Source organism: Sinohyriopsis cumingii, chromosome 2 (assembly GCF_028554795.1).
Source record: "Sinohyriopsis cumingii isolate HCF-2022 chromosome 2, ASM2855479v2, whole genome shotgun sequence".
NCBI lineage: Eukaryota > Metazoa > Mollusca > Bivalvia > Unionida > Unionidae > Sinohyriopsis > Sinohyriopsis cumingii.
Genome location: NC_142962.1, coordinates 27089923 through 27096857, shown reverse-complemented (window position 1 = coordinate 27096857; position 6935 = coordinate 27089923).

Genomic DNA, 6935 nt, shown 5'->3' with positions numbered 1-6935 from the left:
TCTGGCGCCCTAGGCAAGGTTAGATTCTCGCCCCCCCCCCCCCGGAAAATATCAATTTCAAAATTTATAAACAATAATTTAAAAAAACAAATGTGCCCCCTGAAATCAGCGCCCTAGGCGGCTGCCTAGTTTGCCTATATGGTAGTGCCGGCCCTGTCTATGCAATCTAATGTATATTATTCCTATTTCTAACGGTAGATCAAACACCCAAACACCTTGCGATATAAGACCCAAATTACATAACTGCATAAAGTATAGGTATCGACTGATCTACTGGTTGCATGCTTTACAAACACTGGATATATATATATATATATATATATATATATATATATATATATATATATATATATATATATATATATATATATATATATATATATATATATATATATATATAGATGTGTGTGTGTGTGTGTGTGTGTTGATATACGTATCTCTTAAACCTTTGTTTAATAGACTTTCAAGAACGAACAGTTTTTTGCCCGTTCGAATGTTTTGAGTAAATATTTACCAATATAATTATTATTATTATTATTATTATTATTGACGAATATTCCGCTACATAATTTTTGAGACCTTTCCTTTTGAACAACCAGGCATGACTCTACCGGGATATAATGTCTTCAGCAAACCTTGGTGATAGCGTTTTCGTCTCGCAGTGTTTTCGTCGTTTGTTCACAATCTGGAATTAAGTCAAACCATGTTGGTTCTCTTTGTGAAAAACACAACAACCATTTCGTTTATTATTGTTGCACAACTTTTTTTTTGGTATATCTCTTGTTATAAATTCCCCTAGCGATTCTAAAAATAAGGAGTTCATATGTCTGTCTGATATGTAATAATTCTATTTATTTAATGTGGCACGATTAGCCTATTTTGCTAAGAAAAAGTCCTCATAGAATATTTTGCCCTTACTTTATTTTCAATCTGTATACGTGTTTGACTAACGAAAGTCTTGTGTGTCTCTTTTATGCACCTCACGAATGACAAATTTAGAAACGAAAGTAGAAAACCGAATTAAAGCAGTGTAAATATTACAGTGGGATATATAAGTACTCATATTTCATGTGGCAAGCAAGGAGGGCTGTAGCGTAGATACGCACAAATGTAGATAGAGAGATCATACCGCCTCTAAAGCTGGAACGCAATGTTCATGCACTATTTGTTTCAGCGAGCACACACGTGAATGTCCGAAACCGGATGCTTTGCATTTTGGAGAAAATCCCACCTAGGTTGCCCCCAAACGGACTATGCGTTATGCAAACGTTACAGAAGATAATTCTGTCACATAATGTCTATAAAACATAGTCAGTGCAGAGTCCTTCATTGAAAACACCCTGACAAAGTAATAAGGATATCAAGCAACAGAAAAACACAAAAAGAAAGAACTTATCATTAAAACCGTACATACATAAAATGTAACAAATGCTATTAAGTGTCATTGTAGACAACCATATCGACATTGTGCGTAAGCAATACACGAAGATAAGAAAATCTTCAGAAAATCACAGTTTAATAACAGCTGAAATACTCTATTGACATTATACTTAAGCAATCAATAAAGACCAGAGAAGTTTAATAACAGTTATATATTTTCACACTCCGATAAACGTAGGTACCGCGAAACTGTACAATTGCGCTGAAGTTTGAAAACGATTTCGGTAAGAGAACCTGTAGCGCCGTGATTATCTGAACTTTATTTAACAAAGGCGATGTTCATTATATTTGTAAAACTGTCTATTCAGTTATCATCGTTCCCGATCTGTCAAATTTGCCGAAAGTGAATTACGAACAGTAAGTTATCCGTTAGTAAACACACAGTCGATCTTCTTCTCTGTGTTAAAAAGAAAATATATTCCTGTTAGATCTTCAAGATGCGGTCTTCAGTAAGTAATTCGCTAGAAAAGTGAACGGGAGACCAGCGGAGGTGACAATGCATAATTTTACCCCGTAAATGGGGACGTGATATTCGGCTAATACATACGCCATTTTGAGACGAGTAGAACGTGTGTATTTTGTGTATGGTATGATGTGAAAAGATACCAACCCAAAAGGGACATATATACGTTTATTTCAAAACTTTATTACTAAGTAAGGTCGTGGCAATCCATATCTGCCATTACAAAACGGGGACGTCCACGTTTCGAGGTAGGCCCTACGTCTCGAAGATATTGGTATCTATTCCCACCGATGTCCCCGCTTTGAATCTTCAACAAACGCACGCGCGCGCGCACACACACACACACACACACACGCACACACACACTCACATACACACACGCACACACGAGTCTAACATAAGACTAAGCCTTTGAACAGTTTAGAACTGGGCTGAATCATGTGGATTGATTTTGTCTTCCTTGTCCAAATCTTATCTACACCTATCCAGGGCAGGCGCCAGACTATCTGGCGCCCTAGGCAAGGTTAGATTCAGGCGCCCCCCACCCCGAAAATATCAATTTCAAAATTTATAAACAATACATTTTTAAAATTTATTTTTCAACATTTGAAAGTTTCGTATACGGGCGATTTTCACTCACTCATTTTGCTTGTTCCTGTCAGCCTGGTGTTTCGGTCAGACTGAATCTACCCGATTATTTGTGCCTGTATGAAATAAACCAGGATAAAAAAACGACCCTCAATAAAACTGAAATTTATTTATTTATTTTTCAAAACTGTGTTGATTTGGAGAAATGCGCTCCCTGAAATCAGCGCCCTAGGAGGCTGCCTAGTTTGCCTATATGGTAGCGCCAGTGTAGTGTTAAATTTTGACCCTCGTTGAATTTTGACCCTCCGGGTCTGCTTTTAACGTTGAAAGTTGACCCAGGGTCAGTTCTTAACGTTGAATTTTGATTTTCACAGTCGTTGAAAACTGATCGCAGCGTTGAATTTTGATCAGATTTCCGGGTCATTTTTTAACGGATATTGTTTTAAGTTATGCATACATGGGTTTATGAGTCGTCAATAAGGAAATGCTTAGTATGTATAAAATCAACAAAAGCAATGTAATGCAGTACGTGTAGTAATGAAATTATGAATATATTTATCTTCCATATTTGAAATGGATATAATGTAATTTTGTTTGTACTTCGCCTGCTGCGTACCATCAAACAATCAATGACCCTCTTCGAGCCTTAACGGAACAAAGTCAACCATGGGAATAGAGTGAAAAACGATAAAGCGTTTGAAAAACTCAAACAGAATTTAATAAAATAACGCAATAACAGCGTAATTCGATCCTAATAAGGAAACGCAATTACTTGTACATGCAATTCCTGTCGGTCTAGACACATTATTAACTAATAATGGAAAGATTATTGCCTACGCCTGTAGGCACTTTCAGATGTAGACCAACATTTGAAGAAAGACACCAGAGTAGTATAGTGGGACGATAGGGCGATAATGGGAATTAGCATTACAAACCACCCTGGGACGATATGGCGACAAGAGTTATAGCGACAATGGGAATTACCATTACAAGGTCCCTTGGGACGATATAGCTACAAGTACTATGAAGTACAACCTGGGCCTGTATAGCGTCAAGGGAAAATTTACATAGGAATATATCATGGGCCTGCTTAGCGTCAAGGGGAAATAAACATGGGAATATATCGTGGATTATAAACACTGATACCACATTTAAAAAATAATTTTTTTGGGGGGGGGGGGGTAGGCATGAAAGTCATTTGGTTCTTCTGCTTTTTCTTCTACTTTCTCCATTTCTTTATCTATCTCCTAAATTTTCCCAATATTTCTTTCTTTTTGTGTTCCGACTCAGGAATCCAGTCTGGGTGACCTATCGCTCTACATTTCTCCTGGACATTCATCCAGTTTTTGTTCATTCTCTCAGATGCTTCTTTTTTCTTTCTGTTCTCTTGTTCTTTCCTATCTTTCGCCCATGTGTCTTTAACGTTCTTCACTTCTTCTTCCAAGACCCTTTTCATAATTTCTTCTGCTTTATGGACTTGGTCCCGTCCCCTTTTGACAAAAGCCCACTCTGTAAAACTGAAGATATCATCCAAAAACACCTGACTTAGATAACAATTTCAAGAGACTGCTTCACTGTTCCGACTATTACATATTCAGGCGAGATGAAACCTCTCAACTTCTTTACCTCTTCTTCTATCATCCCTTCAATGTTCTTCCTGGCTATTTTCAGATTGTTTGCAAAGTCCAAGCTGCCTGGGATGGTTGGTTAGTTGGATTATAGTGGTTTTCGTTCTTTCGAACATGTACCACTTGTTTATTCACGCACTGCGTGATTTTTAATTACTCTTGGGGGAAGGAAAATGAGGGTAATCCCCCAGGCTTTTATGTACTCACAGAGTACTTTTTAATTTAGCCACTCAGGTGTAGGACTAACTAGTCCTTAACAACCTGACTGAAAGGCTAATAAACATGAGTGGGAATAGTCACACCACACACTCATGTTTTTTAGTTGGATTGAAATGCCCCAGGTGTCAACCCAAGCAGTATGTGATGCCCACTACGATTAGTCGGCAGCGATGACGTCACATTAGGACACCTGGTCTTGTGGCAGGTGGAAATCGTTTCACATACTGCCACGTGTAAGTTGTCCGAGCGTGGTAAAGGAGGAAAGGTACTCGGAAAGCCAGCCATGGATGTCATGTAATCCCCAAAACGCCATCCCGTACTTATTCCAAATCATGTCCAGTTTTACTAATGGACAAAATATACTAATAATGTGTTAGCCACCTCTGCAATTAATCAAATCATAAGAGTTATAAATTTTGAATAATTTTTCCGAACAAGTTTGAATTTAGTGTACATAGTGTACATACTTATTGAAATTAAAAACCAATAGGTCAAGTCTAAACGACTTATAGCAGTTGAGTAACGCATGGTTAAAGAGTAAGTGTGAGAATTTAAACGGCGGTACCAAAACAGATCAATTCAGATGTAAGATTAGTTGATCTAGGAGGGATACCAAGCCAAAATAGGCTGCCTGGGAACTTCCATTCTCTTTCAAGTCTTTCCACTACATACTCCGGATCTATCATCCAATACCAACTCTCCTTCAACTGGTTAAACAAGTCAGATACATACACCTGTTAGTGATGGCACCTTCCACAAACACATCTTCTGCTCCAGTAATTATCCCAGTTGACTGTAGTAGATGGGAGTGCAGAGGCTTGATGATTAGCCTCAGCATCCCAATCTTCTGTCTCTGGGATAATATAAACTTCCCTCTCTCTTCTTCTATGTCGCAGTCTAGGATGTTGTGGCCTCCTTATTTCTTTTTCCCAGCTTTCATTTGGGCGAACCACAGGTAACTGTGCTACTGGTGGAAGAGTGTGGCTGTGGTTGACGTTGTGGTACTGTTACTGTTGTTTGTGGAGGCGTCCTCGCCTCAGGTTTCACCTCACACTTAGATCTCATCATAGGGTGAGACCTGATCCCTCTCTTCTTTTCCTCATCTTCTTTCTTTCTTCTCTGCTCCTCCTCCTCTTTCATTCTTAATTCTTCTATAATGGCCTCCGCTGCCAGCTCATTCAGGAGGCGCCTGGCATATTACAGGTGCATCTGGAGTTCGAACAGTTAGCTTATTCTGCAACTCATTCTTCACTGATGTCTCGTCGACAATGGGTAGCCAGACTGACGAGTGTTTCCGTACATATAATTGAAGCACGGACGTGAAGGAAAACATCCCCTAAGACCCAAATCTTACATTACCTATATGATTACAAAAAAAACAAAACAAAAAAAAAAAAAAAAAAAAAACAAAGGCTGGGCCCTAAATGATACACTCACTTTTTTTCTGCTAATAATTACTTATTCAACATTCCAAAAGGAAATCAGACAGAAACCTCATAGCGGTATTCATAGACTTTGAAAAGGCATTCGACCTAGTGTGGACTAAATGCTTATTAGCCAAATTAAATCACTACGCCATAACAGGCCGAATGTATAACTTCATCGAATACTTCCTAACGAACCGCAAGATAATAACCAGAGTCGGTGACACTCACTCTGATTTACAACCCTTAGAAAACGGAACTCCACAAGGGAGTGTATACAGTCCCACTCTGTTCAACCTCATGATCAATGACCTAGATAAGAACTTGGCATCTAACCTAACTGAAATATCGTAATTTGCGGACGATAGTGGAATATGGAGAGCAGGAAACTACTCCAACCACAAAATAATTAAATACTTACAAGATAGCTTAAACAACATCGGAAAGTGGGCTGACAAACGGGGTTTCAAACTATCACACGAAAAAACTATAGCCGTAATATTTACCCCAAAAAATAAAATAAACAAGCATCTCCCTACACTGACAATACAAAATCATGAAATTAAGTACGAAACATTTGCACGATTCCTGTGAATGCATTACGATGAGCACTTAAGCTGGGAACACCAAATCAAAGAATTAATTAAAAGATGTAATAGGGACCTCAACCTCCTCAACAACATTAAAGGGACCGACTGGGGATCCAATCAAGAAACACTGCTAACCCTATACAGGGCACTGATTAGATCCAAACTAGACCACGGATGCCAAATATACAACTCAGCACCTAAACAGCATCTTAAAAAACTAGACAATATACAAAGAAAAGCCCTCATTACAATCACTGGCGCGCTACCATCAACATCTCTAGCAGAACTCCTAGTACTAACCGGAGAACTCCCGCTCTCCGACGACAAGAACTGATTCTAAGATACGCAGCCAGATTAACATCCCGCTCAAATTCCCACCCCACTAGAATAGCGATAGCAAAATGTGACAAACCATTTAGCAATAAACTGCAACACCTAACCCCTACAGGGAAATTAGTGAACGAACTTACAGAACAACTCTACATTGGAAACCTCAAACATAAAACAAACAAGCACTTCAGAACCGATCCTTGGACCAACGAAGAGCCAAAAATCAATATCTCCCTCACCAAATATGGCAATA